This window comes from Sapajus apella, unplaced genomic scaffold (assembly GCF_009761245.1).
Source record: "Sapajus apella isolate SASKATOON/1434 unplaced genomic scaffold, GSC_monkey_1.0 scaffold8, whole genome shotgun sequence".
Taxonomy (NCBI): domain Eukaryota; kingdom Metazoa; phylum Chordata; class Mammalia; order Primates; family Cebidae; genus Sapajus; species Sapajus apella.
Window position 1 is genome coordinate 8,439,878 of NW_022436948.1, and position 21,860 is coordinate 8,461,737.

The window sequence follows — 21,860 nt, forward strand, 5'->3', positions numbered from 1 at the left end:
GCCAGGCCCAATCACTGAGGTCTCTCTCGGGGAGCTTCTCTCTGCAGGGTCTGGCTCTTGCCCATGTGGACAATGGCTCCCGAGAAGTATCTTCCAGGGACCCTTTGTCTTTCAAGCTTATCTTGCCCCACACCCTTGACCCCATAGAGCACCTCCCTGGGTCAGGGATGATGACTGAATTAAGACTTTTTTTTTAATTGCATTTTAGGTTTGGGGGTACATGTGAAGAACATACAAGATTGTTGCATAGGTACACACATGGCAGTGTGATTTGCTGCCTTCCTCCCCATCCCCTATATCTGGCATTTTTCTCCATGCTATCTCTCCCCATCTCCCCACCCCGCACTGTTCCTCCCCTATTTCCCCCCAACAGACCCCAGTGTGTGATGCTCCCCTCCCTGTGTCCATGTGTTCTCATTGTTCAACACCCGAATTAAGACTTTTAGAGTCCACTAAGCACAGGGGTGCCCCTCCCATATGAAAATCCAAGTAAAATAACACTAAAGCATGAATGGAGTCAGGATAAGAAATCCCCAAGTGTTCTGATTTTCTCATGGTGAAGATCCCAGTGCTTTTCTTGTTCATGATATATCTGATTCTCTTTTCTCTAGAAAGTCTCACTTTTTGGTATCATGATGCCATGGGCACAGACTCAGTCATCAGGCCAATGGCAGCACTCTCTCTGGACAGTCTGACCTGGTCCCTCTTTTTGAGTAAGACTGAGAGTTTGGTTTGTTTGAAGCCACCCCAAAACCAATAGAATCTCACCCTGGTCAAGAAATCTCACAAGGCCAGGTGCGGTGGCTCACACCGGTAATCCCAGCACTGTGGGAGGCCAAGGTGATGGATCACCTGAGGCCAGGAGTTTGAGACAAGCCTGGCCAACATGGTGAAACCCTGCCTCTACTAAAAATACAAAAAAGTTAACTAGGCATATTAGTGCATGCCTATAGTCACAGCTGCTCTGGAGGCTGAGGCACAAGAATCGCTTAAGCCTGGTAGGTGGAGGTTGCAGTGAGCCAAGATCATGCCACTGCACTCCAGCCTGGGCACCAGTGTGAGACTCAGTCTCAAAAAAAAAAAAAAAAAAAGAAAGAAAGAAAGAAAGAAATCGCACATCCCCGCCTCTATCAGGGTCACCAAATGAAGACAGCAATGTCGAGTCTTGTTCTTATCTGCAAGGAACTCCTGCATTGCAGCACTTACAGACACAACTTATGCTGTCTCTTGGTGCCCACACAGCTTTCAGATGATGGCAGATTATTGGCCAACCATTCCTCCCCCTACCCCAGCTGCTCTCTCTTTTCTCCCTCATCTCACCATGAAAACTTCGTTTTGCCTGGTACCCCCATTAGAGGGTTAATTTCATTTTTGAGCATCTACAATCCAGCAACCTATTATTGGGGTTAGTCCCATTCCTTATCACTTAATGGTCACCATCAGTTTTAACTGATTGTGTACGTAAAAGAGTCTAAGTGCCTGAGACCAAAAAAATGTATATTTTGCTCCTGCTTCATAGTCACCCAGAGAGCCTATTGGTGATGGTTGGTCATATACATGGTCTCAGCCCAGTCACTGATGAAAGCAGCAAAGTTAGGCCTTGTGCTGAAAAGACAGCTGGACTTGCCCAGTGGGATCTTCCTCTCCTTTGTAGCATCAGGTGACTAGCTTGCCAAAGAAGCTCCTGAACATCGTTATTCAGCCCAGTGCTTCCTTGTCTAAAACAAGAGCCACACAATGACAACAGTGAACTCACAAGTGCACAGGATTCCAAAATGTTGACCACCGACCCCTACCCCACCAAGTATCCCACTGTGTTGGCAAAGTGCTCTTTCCTTTCCCACTGTACAGGCTGTGCTCTGGGGGATCTCCCAACACTCATGGGTGTCTGGTTACCCAGGATGTGCTTGGTTGCCATGGTAACCTCCAGCTTCTCTGTGTGGACCATTCTTCCACAGGCTTGAGGAGACCACAGGGCAGAGGCTCCCTAGGGCTGCTCCACCTGCAGACAGCCTTAGGAGAAACCACGATAATGCACAGTAGGACCCAGCACACAGGTGTTCCCTCCGCACGCCAGGTCTGGGGTGTTCCCATCCTTTCTTCCTAAGATGGGATGCACTTAGGTGGCCACATTGCTTTTTCAAAGGCTCTTCTTCAAGCCCTCATCCTCATATCACACACATGCCCACACTCAAATCACATTTGCCTTTTAAAAAATTCAAAATTAATTTTGTATTATCCCATGTAACAGATGTTCAAAGAGTTGCCGTTTTCTTATCATTAAATAAAATCTGCCTAGAAGATTAAGATTGTTCCAAAACAGTGAGTGTTTTAAAAAACACAAATACAAACAAAAGCAATTTTAAAATGTACTTCTGGATCCTTTTAGAAAACCTGATTTCAAATCAGAAATACTCATTTTTGCCCCCAGAGCAAAGTTCCAGAATACTTTCTCCTTTTACTTGCCATTTTCCATCTGGCTCTGAACTTGAGAATAGAATCCTCAATCTTGGCATACAAGGTAAAGTGGAATTTGCCACTGAAGCTTTCACAGCTCAATTTATCTGGCACCATGGACCAGGCAGGAATTAAACTCGGCCAACCAGTAACAATTCTGCAGCCACAGTACTGGACACACGCCCTGGAGAAGCTGTGGACATGATCGTGCTTAAGATGCTGGGAATGTCAGTCAAGGGCCTGATTTCAGAAAGAGTACATTAATATTCAAATCCCTGAGCCATGCCCACACTGTGGGAGTCAGGCCTAACCAGATCCCAAGGTCTGCAGTTTACCCGGCCAGTTTGCTGTGTCTTACGGGCATTAGAGGGTAGATGAGAACTTTCCACGATCTGGACACCTGCACTGGAAGACTTTCTTCTGTGTATTTTCTAATTCTGTGACAACAGGCATCAACAAGACATGTTATCAGATGGGTCCTCCCTGTGTGCACCTTCATAGAGATTTTTCTCTTTTTTTCTAAAAGAATGAGGATGCCTCTGAATGTTACTCTATACAGCAGTCATGTCCCCAGTCTTTCATAAGTAACACAGTAACAACACAAGCACCCTATTCCCACATCATACACACACATATACATGCATACACATAGGCACATGCATCCACACACAGACAGACACACACACAGTTACACACATATAGACACATGCATACACAAACACAGACACATGCATATGCACACACAGACACATGCATACACAGACACATACACACAGTTACATGCATACAGACACATATATACACAGACACATGCATACATACATACACATGCATACACAAACACATACACAGACACATGCATACACACACAGATACACATACACAGACACATACATACATATGCACACATGCATACACACACGCATGCACATACAGACATATGCATACATGCACATACACACACATGCACACCCAGAGACACATGCATACACACATAGATACACACACAAGCATACACACAGACACAGACACATGCATACACACACATAGATACACAGACACACACACACACACACACACACACACGAAGATACACACAAACACATTTATCCTTCCCAATCAAGTATGAGCAGTGCCACATAAGTAAATTTCCAGAAATCAAAGGCTTAAAATTGGCTTCCTCCCTGCTTGCGCTGTGGCGTTATTTTTTAAACGTACCGTACACTTCCCCGAACCCACAGGCAATAGCCTTTCTTTCAGTATTTGGTACCCTGGACTCAGACGACCAGGTTTTGCCCCTAGATGAGCAATGTAGTAGCTTCCTCCACCCCTTTTTAAAAAAAACGATAAAGTTTATTTTTTAGAGCAGCATTAGCTTCATGGCAAAATAGAGCATAAGTACAGAGAGTTCTCATTTACCCCCATCCCACGCATGCACGGCCGCCCCCACGAGTGATACGCCAAACCATAGTGATACATCTGTGGAAATGGATGAGTCTGTACTGAGACACTACCATCACCCCAGAGTCCATTGTTTACAATGTTGTGGTACATTTTATGTATTTGGACAAATATATAAAGGCATGGATCCGCCATTATAGAATCATACAGGATAGTCCCACTGTCCTAAAAATCCTCCGTGCTCTCCCAACTCATCCTGCGTCCTCCCAACCCCGGAAACCACTGATCTTTTTACTGTCTCCACAGTTTTGCCTTTTCCAGAATGGCATATAATTGGAGTCTTACAGTATGTAGCCTTATCAAATTGACGTATTTTACTTAGTAATATGCATTTAAGTTTCCCTCATATCTTTTTATGGCTTGAGAGCTCACTTTTTTAAGCACCAAACACTAATTCATTTTCTGGAGGAACCACTATTTATCCATTCACCTACTGAAGGACACCTTGGTTGCTTCCAAGTTTTGTCAATTATGAATAAAGCCACTATAAATATCTGTATGCAGGTTTTTGTGTAGTTTTCAATTCATTTGGGCAAATATGATATGTTAAGACTACATTTAGTCTCCCAAGACACTGCCAAACTGTCTTCCCAAGTGGCTGGACCGTTTTGCATTCCACTAGCAAGGAACAAGGGTTCCTGTTGCTCCACATCTTCACCAGCATTTAGTGTTGTCAATGTTTTGCATTTTGGCCATTCTAAAGGATGTACAGTGGTATTTCATTGTTGTTTTAATTTGCAATTCCCTAATGACATGTGATTTGGGACATATTTTTGTATGCTTGTTTTCCATCTGTACCTCTTCTTTGGTGAGGTGTCTGTTCAGGTCTTTTGGGCATATTTTAAATCAGGTTGTTTTCTTATTGTTGATTTTTAAAAGTTCTTTGTAAATTTTAGATAATAATTCTTTATCAGATGTGTCTTCTGTAGATATTTTCCCCCAGTCTGTGGCTTGTCTTCTCATTATCTTGGCATTGTCTTTTTCAGAGCAGAAGTTTTTAATGTCACCGACGTCCAGCTTCTCAATAACTTCTTTCATAGACCATGTCTTTGGTGTTCTATCTAAAATATCTATTGCCATATCCAAGGTCATCTAAGTCTTCTCCTTCTAGGAATTTTATAGTTTTGCATTTTACATGAGATCTGTGACCGATTTTGAGTTAATTTTTGTGAAAGGTGTAAGATCTGTATTTAGACTTTTTTTTTTTTCCTGTGGATGTGCAGCTATTCCAACACCATTTGTTGAAAAGACCCTCTTTGCTCCACTGGTTTGCCTGTGCTCTTTTGTCAAGGATCAGTTAGCTATATTTGCATGAGTCTATTTCTGGGCTCTCTATTCTGTTTCATTGATCTATTTGACTATTCTTTCACCAACACCACATTGTGTTGATCACTGTATAGAATTCACCACTGAACCCATCTGGGCCAAGTGCTTTCTGTTTGGGGAGGTTATTAACCACTGATTCAAATTATTTAATAGATATATACCTATTCAGACTGTCTATTTGCTCTTGTGTGAGTTTTGGCAAATTCTATCTTTCAAGGAATTGGTTAACTTCATCTAGGTTATCAAATTTGTGGGCATAGAGTCGTTCATAAAATTTCTTCATTATCCTTTAGTATCCTTTCAGCATCCATGAGATTGCTAGTGACATCCCCTCTCTCATTTTGGATAGTAGTGATTTGTGTTCTTTCTCTTTTTTCTTAGTTAGCCTGCCCAGAGACTTATGGAATTTATTGATCTTTTCAAAGAACCAACTTTTGTTTCTATTTATTTTCTTTATTGATTTCCTATTTTCAATTTTATTAATTTTTACTCTAATTTTAATTATTTCTTTTCATAGGCTTACTTTGGATTTAATTTGCTCTTTTTTTCTACTTTTTTAAAATGGAAACTTAAATGAGTGATTTCAGATCTTCTGCATTCAGTGTCATAAGTTTCCCTGTAAGCATTTCTTTTATTGCATCCCACAATTATAATAAGCTGTGTTTTCATTTTCATTTATTTCAAAACATTTTTCCACTTATCTTGAGATTTCTTCTTTGACCCATGATATTTACAAGTGTGTTGTTTAATCTCCAAGTATTTTGGCATTTTCCAGCTATCTTTGTTACTGATTTCTAATTTAATTTGTTATTTAAGAGCAAACATTGTAGGGCTTATATTCTTTTTTTTTTTTTTTTTTTTTTTTTGAGACAGAGTCTCCCTCTGTCACCCAGGCTGGAGTGAAGTGGCGTGATCTCGGCTCACTGCAACCTCCACCTCCCAGATTCAAGTGATTCTCCTGCCTCAGCCTCCCAAGTAGCTGGAACTACAGGCACATGCCACCACACCTGGCTAATCTTTGTATTTTGAGTAAAGACAGGGTTTCAGCATGTTGGCCAGGCTGGTCTTGAACTCCTGACCTCAAGTGGTCTGAGGATTTCTATTCTTTTAAGCATCCTATGGTATGTTTTATGACCTGGAATGCAGTCTGTCTTGATTAATACTCCACGTGGGCTTAAGAAGAATAAGTAATCTGCTGTCATTTCCTCACCTTTTTCAACAAACATTTGAACCCCATAGTCTCTGCTTTAATAATTCCAGTACCCATTCCAACCTACACCATCATCAGTTCTAGACTGTACCTCTACACTAAATGACGTTAGATGGTTTCACTTTAAGTCTTAGCTCTTTTCATCATTTCACTGGTTCCCTTGCAAGTATCAGGAAAACTAACTACCAGCCACACACTTGTCTCCAGCAACACCCACCAACCACACCCTGCTCCCCTGTCCTTACCCCCATTAAGCCCGGTAGCAGAGAGAGGAGCTGTGAGGTAGTTGCCTTTTAGATAAATGAGGTGCTACTGCATGTGCACTGTGGTCTTCTCTGCAGTAGAAAAATGTCCAAGGAAGGTCAGCATCACTGACAGAAAATAAATGCAAGGCTACATCTCACCGGCTCATCCATGAGCAATTCCTTCAGCTCTAGCAGGCTCTTCACAACTTGCTTTTAACCAAAATCCAGCTCTACCCTCCCTGAAGCATGCACCTAGGGCCCCAGTCAGGGGAAAAAAAAAACTAAACTAAACCAGACAGAGGATAATTAAGGAGGCAAAAAGCCTAAACCATAATATTTTAATTAAATTGTTTTATTTTAGCCATAGCACTCCTGCTTTATATCAGTCATACATCAATAGTGGAAAATAATAGCCGTGTTTCATTATGAATTGAAAGATAATTCATTGTAAATGTGCCCTTCCTAATAAAATGGCACTATATTAAGGCCCAAAATGTTTACTATGGCCCAGTAAAATATGGGGTTGTTCTGTGAGCTATTTCTTAAGACAGAAAATTATTCCAGAAAGCTACTAGTTCAAAAAGTCTATAGCAGTGCCAAAGTTTCAATAGTCTCTTTAATCTTGAATCTATGCAATTGAAGATAATACTGCATCTAGTCTGGCGGTTGCACATTTCAAGACATTCATGTTTCTATTTACCTGGAAGTTCTTATTCTTGCCATCACACAGAATTTTCTGGAACTAGTTAAGTAAAGAAAGCAAAGCCCAGCAGCTCTCAGAACTGGGTCCCCAAGCTGAGGGTCATTAGGGTGCATGTCAGTGTGCCAACTCCAATGTCCATGCCTAGGGAACGCACATCTTCCCAAAAGAAATGAAGCACAGATAATACTTGATCCTCAACTTTATCCCCATAAATTTTTTTTAGGAACTTGAGTTTTTTATCAAATGCTCACATCCTACAGAGAAATAAAGTGCTTCGTTTTCAAGGTGCAGGAAGTTCGTCAATGCTGGGAGCAGGCACACACTTGTAATTTTATTCTCAGGGATCCCAGCAGCCAACTAAAACTAGACAAGGACAAAACTCCACTCAAAGTATTCTGAAAGTTAGCGGATGCCCCATATTTTATTATTCCAAATGTGCATTCACTTGCCTGAGTGCTGGCCATGAGCACTCAGTGAACACTTGTGGTACAGCAAGTGATGTCCTAGACAAGTTACTATGAAGACTCTGAGAAAAAGTATCCCCCACTGTCCTCAACAAGCCTGCAATCCCATGGCTGCCAGCTCTTACCATGCAACAATGCTGTGCCAAGTGCATTGAACTACACAAAAACCCTGTGAGCAAATGCTGCTTCCCACTTTACATGTGAAGTAACTGAGTCTAGTTTTACTTTACACGTGAAGTAACTGAGTCTAGTTTTAGGACTACCTAAACAGAGAGGGACAGGTACAACGAATCTGCTGGCATTTAAAGAAAGTAGATCAGCTTCTGCATAAGCAATAAGAGATGGTATCATGAGGAAGAAAGAAACATTTGTCCTGACATTTCTCAAAGACTGCATAGGTTTTGCAAGACAGAGATTCAAGGGCATTGTGAGTGCAGTGGTTCGTGCCTGTAATTCCAACACTTTGGGAGGCCAAGGCGGGAGGATTGCTTGAGCCCAGGAATTCAAGACCAGCCTGGGTAACATAGCAAGACCCCATCTCTGTTTTAAAAGGAGAGCGAGAAAGAGAAATCCAAAAGCAAAGGCATTTCAGTTTGCAAGGTCAGCATGGGAGAGGGTCTGAAGACAGAAACACACAAGGTAAGATTGGGGGATGGCACCTAGACCGGCCTAGGATCATAGGATTTGAAAAAATATGTGTTTGGAAAACTGGTACTAATTTGTAGGGACTTAGAATTTGAGGCTAAGGAGAAGGACCAAGAAAGGAATAACACGAGCGGTATTATTGATAGACCCATCATTGCACTTAAAAGTCTCTTCAGTCTTTAGGATTGAATTTTTAAAGATAATTTTCACTTGGCAAAACCAAAAGATATTATACAACCGTCAAGCACTTTGAAATGATTCCGTTAAAAAAAAAAAAAAAAAAAAAAAAAAAAAAAAAACCCCTACAGAATTTTAAAAAAATTCCATAAAAAAAAAAAAAAAAAAAAAAAAAAAACAATAAATCCCTACTGGAATTTCAATAGCATGTAGTAGTAAACTATGTGTCCAGCAAAATCATAAAACAAGAGGTTTATTATAGGAGATATCCTTAGAGATATTAAGAAATATAATGTACAAAATAATTAAAATTTTCTCCAAGCAAAACCAATGATCCTTTAGAGATGAACAGAAGGAAAATAAGAAATGTTTCTTTCCAAAGTTGCTACCAAGGCTTCTGAGATTTCTTCAGGATAAAGTCACTAAGATTTGCTTCTGAGGTCAATCTTGCCAACCTTTCCAACAAGCGTTGTAGGAAGGAACACTGGCTAGGGCTCCAGTACTGGTTTGGCTCCTGTCCCATTTTCGGTCCTTCTGTAACTCCCTTTACTCAATTCCAAGTACGTCTGTGCACGGACAATGAGACGGAAGCATGCTCAATGCGAAAGCACAAATTATGTATTGAGAAATCACTACAATGCCAAATTTTTTTAGAATAAAATATATATATATATATATATATATATATATATATATTTAAGAACTCGCTGTGTTAGGGAAACTGTTTACATATTGAGGTGTTCCTCTTTTTTCGACTGGAACAATAAAAGAAAAATTTGATATGGCCTTGGTTTCTTTTATGTGTTTGTCTGTGTCCAAAGAAGTCGGCCTTTTCTGCAAGTGACAGCATGAATTGTTTCAAAGCATGACACTCTGCCCCATGGCCACTCAAGATAATCAGGCATCTCAGGCAGAACCCAAAGACAGTACCATGGGTTTGGAGTGATCTTCTCTCTCCCTCCCTCCCACTCTTCCTCTCTCTCCATCTTTCTCTCCCTAACTCGCTCACTTCCTCTCCTCCTTCTTCCTCTCCCTCTCCTTTCTCTTTCCCCATCTCTCCCCCGACGTTCTGCCTATGGCCAGATCCCAGCAATGGGCCAGCTCCACTCCTACCCACACCTGCTGACCCAAGTGGGACCCCTTTGATACCTGTTGCACCTCATGGAACTTAGGGAGTTGCAGTGCAGTTGATCCTGCCCCTTGTCACAGTTCTAAGAGTCTTAATGAAAGGAGTTGGATTGTTTGTGATAAAGTCCCATGTTGGACTAAAGAAACCTTCTGTGAGAGTTTTTCATGTTCTCAGGGTTCCATTTTGCATGGGTCGGCTTTGCCCAACTCCAGCACCTCGGCTCTGCTCTGACTCCTCCGCGCCAGGGAATCTAGGGCCGGTGGCTAAGCCAGCTCTCCCTCTCTACCGAAGCTTGCAGGAAGCCAAGCTTTAAAATGACCCATGAGCCGCCTCACACTGTAACATGTATAAAAGTCATTTAAAAATGTGCCGAGGATAAATTCTTTCCCAGAAGTTAGTGCTTGGTGAAACAAACCCTGGGACATGGTCTGTACTTTGTCCTGCTTTTCCTAATGTGCTCCTCCCATATTGCTGCTGTGCCTGGTGGAATTACTACCCTGTCCTCTGTGTCCCCCAGCCCCTGTGTGTCTGTCCCACTTGGCACCCATCAAGCCCCACACAAGCCTGTGGAGATGCATCCAAGGAAGGGCTCCATCCCTGCTTCTCTCTGGGCCCTGGGGCCACCTTCCACATTACCCCCAACGGATTGTCTAAAGTAACTCCCTGGTCAAAACTATACTGGCACTGCTTTGTCTATTCTGGTGGTTTTCAAACTAAGCTGCAGAAACTGTGCTCTGACGGAAAGCTTAAGCAGTAGCTCAATATTTAAGGCAGACAAGGTGGAGAGCTTGGTTGCGGGAGGGGTGGAGGCTCAGAGCCCTGCCCCTCAAACGCCACTGCCCCAAGACCCCTGCTGTTGGAGCACATGTTGATGAATGCTCACTGCTGTGCTGCATTCAGTCCAAAGACCTCAGCTGAGCCTCTCAGCATCAGCAGGCTGTGGGCCCTGGACCCCTCTGTAGACCAAAACTCTCCCCTTCTAGCCTACCTTATCAAATGTCCACATTCCCTAGACAGGGATCACCCTCTCAGACCACCTTGGCTTTGACAATATTGTTCCTTTCTTTCCAGAATGTGAATCCAGAGCCATCCAGGAAACTCAGACATCCTTCCCTAACTCCCCCGGAGAGCCAGTAGGTTTCCAAGTATGGGTCTTCAGAGGCTGAAATTGGTGATTGTGGGACTATTTTTACCATAGAAATTGGCAAATACTACCAATTACAGCTTCTATTTTTCCAGAGACCCTGTTGCTAAACATTTACCAAAACAAACCAGAGATGATTCTGAAAGATGGTGGAGACATAACTTCAAGGGTTCTCTCATTGTCCACATTGCCTAGAGGGAGAAATAGCTAGACCAGAACATAGGCAGTGGCTATTGGTGTGACTGGGCAGCCAGGGTCTTGGAAGAAGCACAGTTTGGGATGATTGGTATCAATAAATTCGTAACGAAGACACTTAGGAATGAGCACGGGGTCTGCAGATACCTGTGGTCCATGCAAATGCTCACCAGTAATTCTTTATTGTGGAGAAGGGTCCTGATCATTTAGAAGAAGGCCCTGCTGCCTATGACTGTCAATCACCAACCGTCCCAACCATCACTGCGCTTGCTTGGGAACCCAGCAGCAAAGGGACCGTGATTTCAGGATGGATCCCATTCAAGAGCTCAGCAACAGAGACAGCCCCTTCTCCAAGGCTGACTCAGCTGTTACACCACGGAGTATTTAATTTTCCAATGCAGTACCCACATGTGAACATTGAATTCTAGACCAATGTGGCAGCTACCTGGCAACCAGTTGTTTAGTTGGGACTCCATCACCCCAGCAATCTAGTCTTGCTGGAAGAGACTCTTCCTCTGATTTGCTCTTTCCAACACCCTCACTTATACCAGCACCATCACACATAGGCCTAATGGTCACCTTTCTTACTGTTGCAGTATCAGATATGACACTGCTTCTGAACAAGGATTCACTTGATCACATTATTGATATCACTCCAGCAGGAGAAATAAGGCAATGACCAGGATCCTATGGAATTCACAAGCAAATCAGCTTTTCCTTGGCATGTCATGACTTTTGTCTTCTTGGGAGCACTTCCAGCGCCACCTGTGGAACTTCATATGGGTCCCATGATGTTATTCAGGTGTGCAGTATTGTACCAGACATGACATAAAATACACAAGAAACTTGAAAGATCAATTTTTCCTGAGATGCACAATTTCTTGGAGAAATGAACTGTTCACACAGAGAGGATGAGCATCACAGGGCATTTTAAGTGGATACTCACAACACTTGGGCTCACCACCATAGCAACAGGAGGTGGCTTTGAAATTAGTGCAGTGGTACAGTGTCTATGCAGTTATGATTAAATAGTGCACATTTATGGTTGTGAGGCCTCCCCAGTCACGTGGAACTGTGAGTCCATTAGACCGCAAAGAGATACCATCACACGCTAATTAGAATGGTGATCATTAAAAAGTCAGGAAACAAGAGATGCTGGAGAGGATTCGGAGAAATAGGAACGCTTTTACACTGTTGGTTGGAGTGTAAATTAGTTCAACCATTGTGGAAGAAAGTGTGACGATTCCTCAAGGATCTAGAACCAAAAATACCATTTGACCCAGCAATTGCATTACTGGGTATATACCCAAAGGATTATAAATCATATACTATAAAGACACATGCACAAGTATGTTTATTGCAGCACTATTCACAATAGCAAATACATGGAACCAACCCAAATGCCCATCAATGATAGACTGGATAAAGAAAATGTGGCACATATACACCATGGAATACTATGCAGCCACAAAAAAGGATGAGTTCATGTCCTTTGCAGGGACATGGATGAAGCTGGAAACCATCATTCTCAGCAAACTAACACAAGAACAGACAACCAAACACTGCATGTTCTCACTCATAAGTGGGAGTCGAACAATGAGAACACATGGACCCAGGGAGGGAAACATCACATACTGGGGCCTGTAGGGGGATGGAGAGCTAGGGGAGGGATAGCATTAGGAGAAATACCTAATGTAGATGACAGGTTGATGGATGCAGCAAACCACCATGGCACATATGTACCTATGTAACAAACCTGCAGGTTCTGCACATGTACCCCAGAACTTCAAGAAAAATAATAAAAATTACCCAGTCTCAGGTATGTCTTCATTAGCAGCATGAGAGTGGAGTAATACAACTATTGATTAAAATACTTGTGAATTGTCTTTACATTGTTTATCCACTTCCTTTTAATTCTCTATTATTAAAGATATCTGAGGTTTCATTCTATAAACTTGCAGTGCCCTTCTTAGCCCAGGACCAAACCCACACAGCCCCAGGATAAGATGAGCCTCCTCCCAAGGAAAAGTCCTGAGGGCTGTTTCTCACACTACAAGGCACAGGCTGCTGGGGAGAGGAGGCACCACATTGTGGGGGATCGTCAGCCATTCCTTCTTACCCAGAAACAAAAATCGGCTTCAGTGAGTCCAGGAGTCAGGAGGGCTCAGACATACTCCCAATGATCACAAAGACAGAGGCAAAAAGATCAGGTTTTAGTCCCTAAACATGGCTCCCTGCTCCTTGAGGGAGAGGGGTCTCAACAAGTGCTACCCCAAAGCCCCTAAGGAAATCTCGCCTGTATCCACTTGGATTCAGGAGGCGCTCACATCATGGCCCAGCTGTGACACCTTTATGGCCATAGTGCTTCCCCTGCTAAGACTCCTCAGAGGAGCCTCCAGAGAGGTCCCAGCAGGGTGAGGCTCTTGGTGGGGCAGCCACCGTCTGGGTTGCAATCCCCACTCTGCGTGACCCATGGAAGCCCACCTGCCTCTCCCAGGAAAGTGTAGGGATTTCTTGGGACGTGCCACTACCCCGTCAGTCGCTGAGGCCCCAGGTGCCTGTTTGCTCCACCTGTCTCAAAGGGGCCTGTAGACCTGTGATTGGATGCATTTGCTAAGTCAGGAGATGAACGTCAAGCTGCCCAGCGGGCAAAATGCAAGTTGCCCTTGCTGAGTCCCCTCTAACACCCGGAGGCAGTAAGGCGGGGGCCTCCACCAGGCTGCACAGGAGCAGGAGCCCTCGGTGGGCCCCGCCAGACGCCCCTCTCTGTCTCTGCCTGGGACAGCCGCTGAAATCCTCATCCCCTAGGTCATTGGGTGGCTCATCTTAGAGCCTCATCTGCATCCCAGCTAGGGGATGAGGCGCATCTTGGCTGAATGCTCCAGTCCTGTGTTACTCCATATGCAGCCTCCCCATACTTCAAGACTTCAAATCATCCTTTATTTTGTCATGATTTCGCAGGTCAGGGATCAGGAGGACAGGCGCAGAGGGTGCGTCTCTGACCCAAGCGCCAACCACAGGGTGCCTCAGCCTCCATGTCTTGCCCTGTCTCCATAGCCCCCAAGCTCCACAAGATGTGGGCTCTTCCCAGCCAGGAAGTCTCCAGCTTCCAAGGGGCTAGAAGCCCGAAGCAGTTCAGTTTATGTCTATCAACAAAAAGAGCTGAACTCTGTAAAACACCTGAAGGGGGCCGAGCCAGATGGCTCACACCTGTAATCCCAGCACTTTGGGAGGCCGAAGTGGTCAGGAGATCGAGACCATCCTAGTCAACATGGTGAAACCCCATCTCTACTACAGATACAAAAAATTAGCCAGGCGTGGTGGCACACGCGCATAATCCCAGCTACTCGGGAGATTAAGGCAGGAGAATTGCTTGAACCTGGGAGGCAGTGGTTGCAGTGAGCCAAGCTCACGCCATTGCACTCCAGCCTGAGTGACAGGGCGAGACTCAATCTCAAAAAAAAAAAAAAAAAAAAAAAAAAAAAAAAAAAAAAACAGAAGAAAAAACTGAAGGGATTTATTCTAAGCCAAATAGGAGTGATAAATGGGCCCGTAATGCAGCCCCAGGAGATCCTGAGAGTGTGTGCCCAAGGTGGTTGGGCACAGCCTAGTTTTATACACTTTAAGGAGACATGAGACATCAATCAAATACATGTGGGATGGACATTGGTTTGGTCCAGAAAGGCGGGACAACTGGAAGTGGGGAGGGGACTTCTAGGTTATAGGTAGATTTAAATTTTTTCTGATTGGCAATTGGTTGAAGGAGTTAAGTTATTATCTAAAGACCTGGCATCAATAGAAAGGAGTGTCTGGGTTATAACAAGGAGTTTTGGAGACCAAAGTTTTCTCATGCAGTTGAAGCCACCATGCAGCAGGTTTCAGAGGGAAGAGACTGTAAGTGTTTCTCAGTAAACTGAAAGAGCCTGTTGTGTCAGTAATTCTGAAAGGGGGGAGGGGATAGCAAGGCATGTCCAGCCCCCATCCCACATCATGGTCTGAACCAGTACTTCAGGCTAGCCCTTCCAATGCCTTTGCTAAGGGAAGGAGTTCATTCAGATAGGAGGGCAGGGGGCGGGGTTAGAATTTTATTTTTGGTTGACCTGTCCACACCAGGAACAGAGTGACTTTCCACCACATCCTGATGCTCCATGCAGTCAGATTCCAGCATGCAGAGCCTCCACCATGGCAGGGTGGCAAGTACACAGAAGATCATAGGCGAGGCAACGGCTCTGTAGTTAGCTTTGGAAAAACCACCTGCCACATTAGGCTTCACTGCCATTTGTTTTCCACCTCTGTGGATGCTGGGCTGGGAAAGGGCCTGGTGAGAGGAGTTGACTCCCTCGGCCCAGTTTCCACACTGTCCCCTCTCTCTGCCACACCTGCCCGGGGCAACGCCCACCTGGCCCTCCTCTGCTTCTTCTCCATATCCACATATCACTTCCCCGCCAAAAAGTAGCAACAAGGAAGACAGAACCACATCATATTCACGGCATTCCACTTAGCGGATCATAGAGGCTCCCTGATGAAAACACAACAGTCAGGATCGATATTCGTGTCATCCCTTAGTCTGCACGAGTGCTGAAGCCATGAGGAGCCGCCGCCATGAAACCCTCCGAGCCACAGCAACGATCTCACACCTATGAAACAAGCTCTGGCTAATGCACCCTAACAGGTCCTGGGAGTCAGAGGCCTGCAGTGGGAAATGCAGGCAGACAGCTACTTACTTAGCCAGCCGTCGGACACAGGGTGACCGAGAAAACTGGTGTCATACGGAATCCGAACAAACAGTCTCCAGGGGTTTATCCACGCCTTGAAATGCTGAAGGGAGGCTGCCAGGGCCAAAGATCCAGGAGAAACAAATTAGGTGGAAACCCACAGCCCCATTTGCCCCCTCACCTCCATTGCCAGCAGCTGAAGGTAAACCAAGACCTCGGGCTGAGCCTTCGCCCTCCACGGGCCACGCCAAATTAGACACTCATTCTCTAGCAACTCACACATCTGTGCACAGAGCAGTAAGCCCCTAGGTGGGAAATTCCTCCTCCAGGCATTGCAGTGCTGCAGAAGCCATAAGGCACGTAAACTGAACAGCACTAGTGCCTGAAAGGAAGGCAGCGCTGGCTGTGATCACTCACCAGAGCCTGGGCCCTTAGGGCTGTCAAGAACCGAGAAGTCTGTTCCGTGTGTACAAAGCAGGCAGGGTGCAATCCTGACAGAGCCCAAGAGGGGTGCAGAAATTGGTAACCAAGTCGAGAGGGGACAGACAGACCGACAGACAAAACTCAGTATGAGCATTTTTGCAGCCCAACACCAATTTCATGCATTTATGTGTTGTAGTTTATCTCTGATCTTTTTGAACTGAAAATATTTTTAAACAAATTATTGTTTTAACATTTAGAAAAGCGTTTGCAGGCTAGGCACAGTGGTTTGTTCTGATAATCCCAGCATATTACATGGCTGAGGCAGGAGGATCATTTGAAGCTAGGAGTTCAAGATCAGCCTGGGCAACATGGCAAGACCCCACGTCTACAAAAAATGTTTTAAATAGCCGGGCATGGTGGCTATCATGGGTGCGACTGGCTGGGGCCAGCATCACAGTTGGTAGATTTTACCAAGACAGTTGTAGGTTAAAAAAAAAGGCTGATTTATTAGGTGAGGTAAAAAGATACATTGCAAGGGTGCAATGGACAGCACAGCAGAGAAAGGGCTGTGTGCAAAGAGGCAGGGGCTGGAGGGGGCTGTGTGCAGAATGAGGCTGTGCTGCTGGCACTACATACAGAGCAAGGTATTTGGGAACAGGATGTTGTGCTAGTGGGTTGTCTGTGATTATTGGTCTCTCAGAACAATGGCTTTTCCCACCCGGGGTCCCTTCCTCGTTGGTGTTTACTTATTAGGACTCCACAGGGGTCCATGCCTGCTCTCAGCTACTCAAGAGGCTGAAGTGGGAGGATCAATTGAGTCCAAGGGGGTCAAGGCTGCAGTGAGCCAGGATGGCACCACTGCACTCCAGCCTGGCTAAGAGTGAGAGAGCCCATCTCTAAAACCAAAAATAAAAACCTTACCCTCTCAGTAGCGACCACATTCAGACCATGGCTTTGGTTGGATTGTAGGCTCCTTAACTCGATAGGAAAGAAAGATTCAGAAAACAGAACAGGGCTGAAAAAAGAATCTGGGAAATCAAGAAAGAACTCCAGGGCTGCCCTCGGTGCTGAAGGAGGGGAGAAAACAAATGTCCTCTAGCCTGGTCAGTGTCAGCAGGCTTGTCCCCTAAGATTAGGGGTCATCAGGGGTCCTCTGGGGAAGGAGCAGAGCTCACTAGGTCAGGACCAGGTCTCTTGGAGCCTGTCTCAGGGTGTAAAGGAAAGAGCTTCCAGCCATTATGGGTGACGACCTTACCACCACATGCTGAGCCCAGTGTGAATGCCTGTAGGGAGTTGAATAGGGTCCCCCAAATTTCACATCTACCTAGAAACTCAGGATGTAACTGTGAGAGATGGGAAAGTTCTTCTTCAAAGTTTATATCTTAGACTACATTATAAGGAGTTACAATCTCTTGCTGTATGGCCATTATGTGATATTAGCATAAACATATATCCATGTGTGTATGTATATATATATATATATTCTCTAAATCAGCTACGTCTTAAATCAGCTACCTTGACTCACTCCGGCATGTCTGAACAGGACTGGGCAAGCTCCAAACCCTGGTGCGTGCCATTCCTTATTTGGAAACCCTCCTGACCTTCTCCTGACCAGCTTCCTCTTTTTCTTTGTCTTCTTCCTCATCTTCTTTCCCTTTATCTATTCAGCAAATTTCCAAGTTTTTAGCCAATCGGGCCAAGCATAGAATGTGAGATCCCGTTCCAGCCAATGGAAACTGGACATAGCAGTAAGGTGATTGCGTCAGGTTAGGAAAGCTATAAATGTCCCTGTCTCCTTTGTTCAGGTGTGCTGTCGTGGCAAGACTGCCGGCAAGTTGCACCCTGCCTGCAGGAAGTAAACTAGCCTTGCTGAGTGATCCATTGTCTTGGTGTGGATTTTTCCCAACATTATAAACCTGTCTCCAATGGACTTTATTTAAAAATAGGGTCTTTGCAAATGTAATTAGTTAAGGGTTGAGACAAGATCATAGAGACAGCCCTAAATCCAATGGCTGGTGTTGAGGACTAAACTCTGACTTTTATCTTGCCCAAATTCCTATCTAACGGGTCTGGGGAGTCATGCTCTGCAAATCACAAACCTCATCAGATGGATTTTATTTAACCCTATATACTGTGACTTACTTTCCAACCTGACTCAGGCATAACATTATGAGACAAGGAAGAAAAGCAAAATATTTTACCCCAAAACATTTTCCTTTGCCAAATTTTGAAATGGCCCTGCAGAGCTGTTCTTTGTGAGGGAAAATTTGCATCTGTAAAGAATCTCTATTCACATAGCTAGATCCTTTTCTTCCAGACCCTCTCAATCCTAAAGAGATTCACTAAGATCTGAACAGGAAACATTTATCATCTATTGTCTCTAAGGGCAGCCACTATAAGACTTCAAAAGAACTTTGGACTCCAATCTTTTATCTTAAGCTGAACATTCCCTTTCTATCAATCACAGTTCTTTAGACAAACACAACCAATTGTCAACCAGAAAATGTTTAAATTCACCTATAGCCTGGAAGCTCCCTCACTTTGAGTTCATGTTCTGCCTTTCTAGACCAAACCAATGTATTTCTTAAATGGGTTTGATTGACATCATGCCCCTCTAAAATGTATACAACCAAGCTGTGCCCCGACCACCCTGGGCACATGCTCTCAGGACCTCCTGAGGGATGTCACTCATATTTGGCTCAGAATAAATCTCTTCAAATATTTTACAGAGTTTGACTCTTTTCACTGACTGTGTCCTTATAAGAAGAGAAGACACAGGGAGAGACAGGGGAGGTCATGTGAAGACGGACACAGAGGCTAGAGTGATGTGGCCACAAGCTGGGGAACCCTGGAGCCACCAGAAGCTGGCAGAGGTCAGGGACAGACTCTTCCCGCTGACAACTTGACTTTGGACTGCTGTCCTCCAGAACCATGAGATCATAACATTCTGTTGTTCTGAGTCTGTAATAAGTCATTACAGCAGCCCAGGGAACCCAATACAAAGCCCTAGGCCCAAAGCATCAGATCAGGAAAGGGAAATCGAGAAACAAAGCCACAGGCTCTAAGGAAGGCAGTGGAGATGGGGTCGGCCGCATGGTAGAGCCCTGAGCCTGCGATGCTTTCCTGGATCTCAGAGACTCGCGGCTGTAACTCTCCGACCTGAACAGGAGCAATCCCATCTGCGTCCAGGCCACCCACAAAGGCAGCTCTGCCTGCTGGCGGCACAGTCACAGTTCACATTTGTAGTTTTCTTTTTCTCACCTTGGGGCCAACACCCACCCTGACTATGCCCCTGATCAGCAGGAAGAAGTTACAGCCGTCTTCACATTTTTTCCATCTTCATTAGCCAACCCCTTAAGATTAAGGTGTTATAAAACCCAAAGAGAAGGATTGAAACTGCCATTGCAAAATTATAACTGAGACAGTGAAAGGGACCTGACCTAACCGACTCCATCCTGCTTCTAACCTTCAAGCTGTCCTTGTTCATTCCTGGGCATAGGCTGAACTCACTTTGGGAGGAACTTAGTTTATAGTTTAAAACAAAGATGATAACAGCCCTTTCCCCGAACGAACCCCCTTCTTGCCTGGGGACTAGACTGCCTTTGTAGGACTAACAAATCAGCCCCAAGATTAGAAATTATGGTTTAGGAGTCACGCAGCTGGAGGCTATAAGATTCCGGCCCACCCCAAACTGCTCCTGGGGATAAATCACTATTGTAAAATCTAAGACCAGTGCTTGAGGTATTCTGCAGACCCTGCACTTGATGGGTCAGCTGTCACCATCTAGATCAATAAACTGATTCATATGTTCTTCTGGCCCCTTACCTAGGAAGTGACTCAGTGTGAAAAGACAGCTTTGACTCCCTATGATTTCAATTCTGACCTTACCAATCAGCACTCCCAGCTCACTGGCTTCCCTTCATCCACCACATTGTCCTTAAAAATTCTGACCCCTGAATGCTAGGGGAGACTGATTTGAATATGTAACTCCTGTCTATTATATTTGAGTAATATAACTCCTATCTCCCACAAAAATATATATTTTTTAATTATATATACATATATATATATATATATACACACACACACATATATATATATATACATATATATAATGTTTTCTTTTTTAAATAGAGATGGGGTCTTGCTATGTTTCCCAGGCTGGTCTTGAACTCCTGGGCTCAAATAATCCTCCCACCTCAGCCTCCCAAAGTGCTGGGATTACAGGCATGAGCCACTATACCTGCCCACATTTGTAGTCTCTGATGCGACAGGCACTGTCCTTCGTGTCTCACAGTGAATAAATGAATTAATGAATTAATGGACATGCACTATTTCTTTTCAGTCTCATCAGAATCACAGGAGGTAGGAGCTATCATGACCTCATTGTATGGCCAGGAAAGGAAAGCTGGCACCATCTTTGGACTTCTGTCCTCCAGAACCATGAGATCATAACATTCTGTTGACACAGTGACTTGCTCAATGTCACAGGTTGGTTAGAGGCCATGCTAGGGCCAGCCCTAGGTTGTTGGGCTCCCAGGCAGGGAGTCTCCCACCACACTATCCAGGCTACTGTCGGCAAATCAGAAGGAGTCAGTGACGGAAGAGGGGACTAGAACCCACAGACACATTCGGAATGGCCACCAAGAGACAAGCACATCCCAGGTCCAGTCTCCTCCATGAATCCAGGAGAGCAGGGAGGGAAGGGATGAGGGATGGGGAGGGAATAAGAAATTCAGGAATTTGGCAGCATCCACCAAAAAGGATGTCGTGCATAACTTGGGACATAGCCCAAATGTAAAGCACTTCTAGAGCACTGGGCAGTCTTCACCATTAGGCAAATAAGAGACACTAAGCTTTGCATCCTTCCGAGGGAGGTGATGAGTGCCTAGAAGGGCCGGCCGTACTCAGCCTCTGTGGAAACAAGCCCGGAGCCCCGGAGTGGTACTGGTTCCTCCTGCATGCCTTTGTGTTTAGTTACACTTTTCCCTGCACGTTTTAGAAAAAGAAATAATGCACAGCACTGAGACTTTGCCCTCCCTTCTGGCTGCAACTCTGGAGGCCCGTCAGCCGGCATGAAGCCAGACCACAGGCTTAGGAGGGGCTCTCTGTGGGAGGCAACCGCCCTCCTCAGCCACAGATTTTATGAGATCCCTGGAAGGAGAAGGTGAGATATGGGTCCTTCTGGAGTTGTTCACTCCTGGGGAGGAAGGAGGGTAGCAGACGGGCTCCATGGAGAGGGAGAATAAAAGAGCCCAGACCTTGTGACCTCAGGCTCATAGCCAAGGCAGGATCCCAGGATGGCTGGGCTGGCTCTCCCTGCTTAGGAGGCCCTGGGCAACAGAGGCTTCTAGATGTTCCCTGGGGGCAGTCAAGGAGCAGTGCTAAGATTCACCTGGGGCAGGATCACAAACACCCAGGGCGAACCAGGCTGGACCTTGGCAGGACCAGGGCTCACCAAGAGTAGGAGCAGGAATCACCCAGGAACCGCACCAGGACTTATAAGGGCAGAACCAGAGCTCACCAGAGTCAGGAGCAGGACTCACCAGGGGGAAGAGCAGGGCTC

At 44.9% G+C, this 21,860-nt stretch overlaps 1 long non-coding RNA gene across 1 annotated transcript; it reads right to left on the minus strand.

Annotated features, from left to right (window-relative positions):
* Nucleotides 1-15,879: 15,879 nt before the first annotated feature.
* LOC116550819 lies at nt 15,880-17,739 on the minus strand. Its single transcript, XR_004268591.1, has 2 exons — nt 17,216-17,739; nt 15,880-15,985 (listed from the first exon to the last, which is right to left on the minus strand). It is a non-coding gene; the product is annotated as an uncharacterized LOC116550819 (long non-coding RNA).
* Between the last annotated feature and the right edge of the window lie 4,121 nt (nt 17,740-21,860).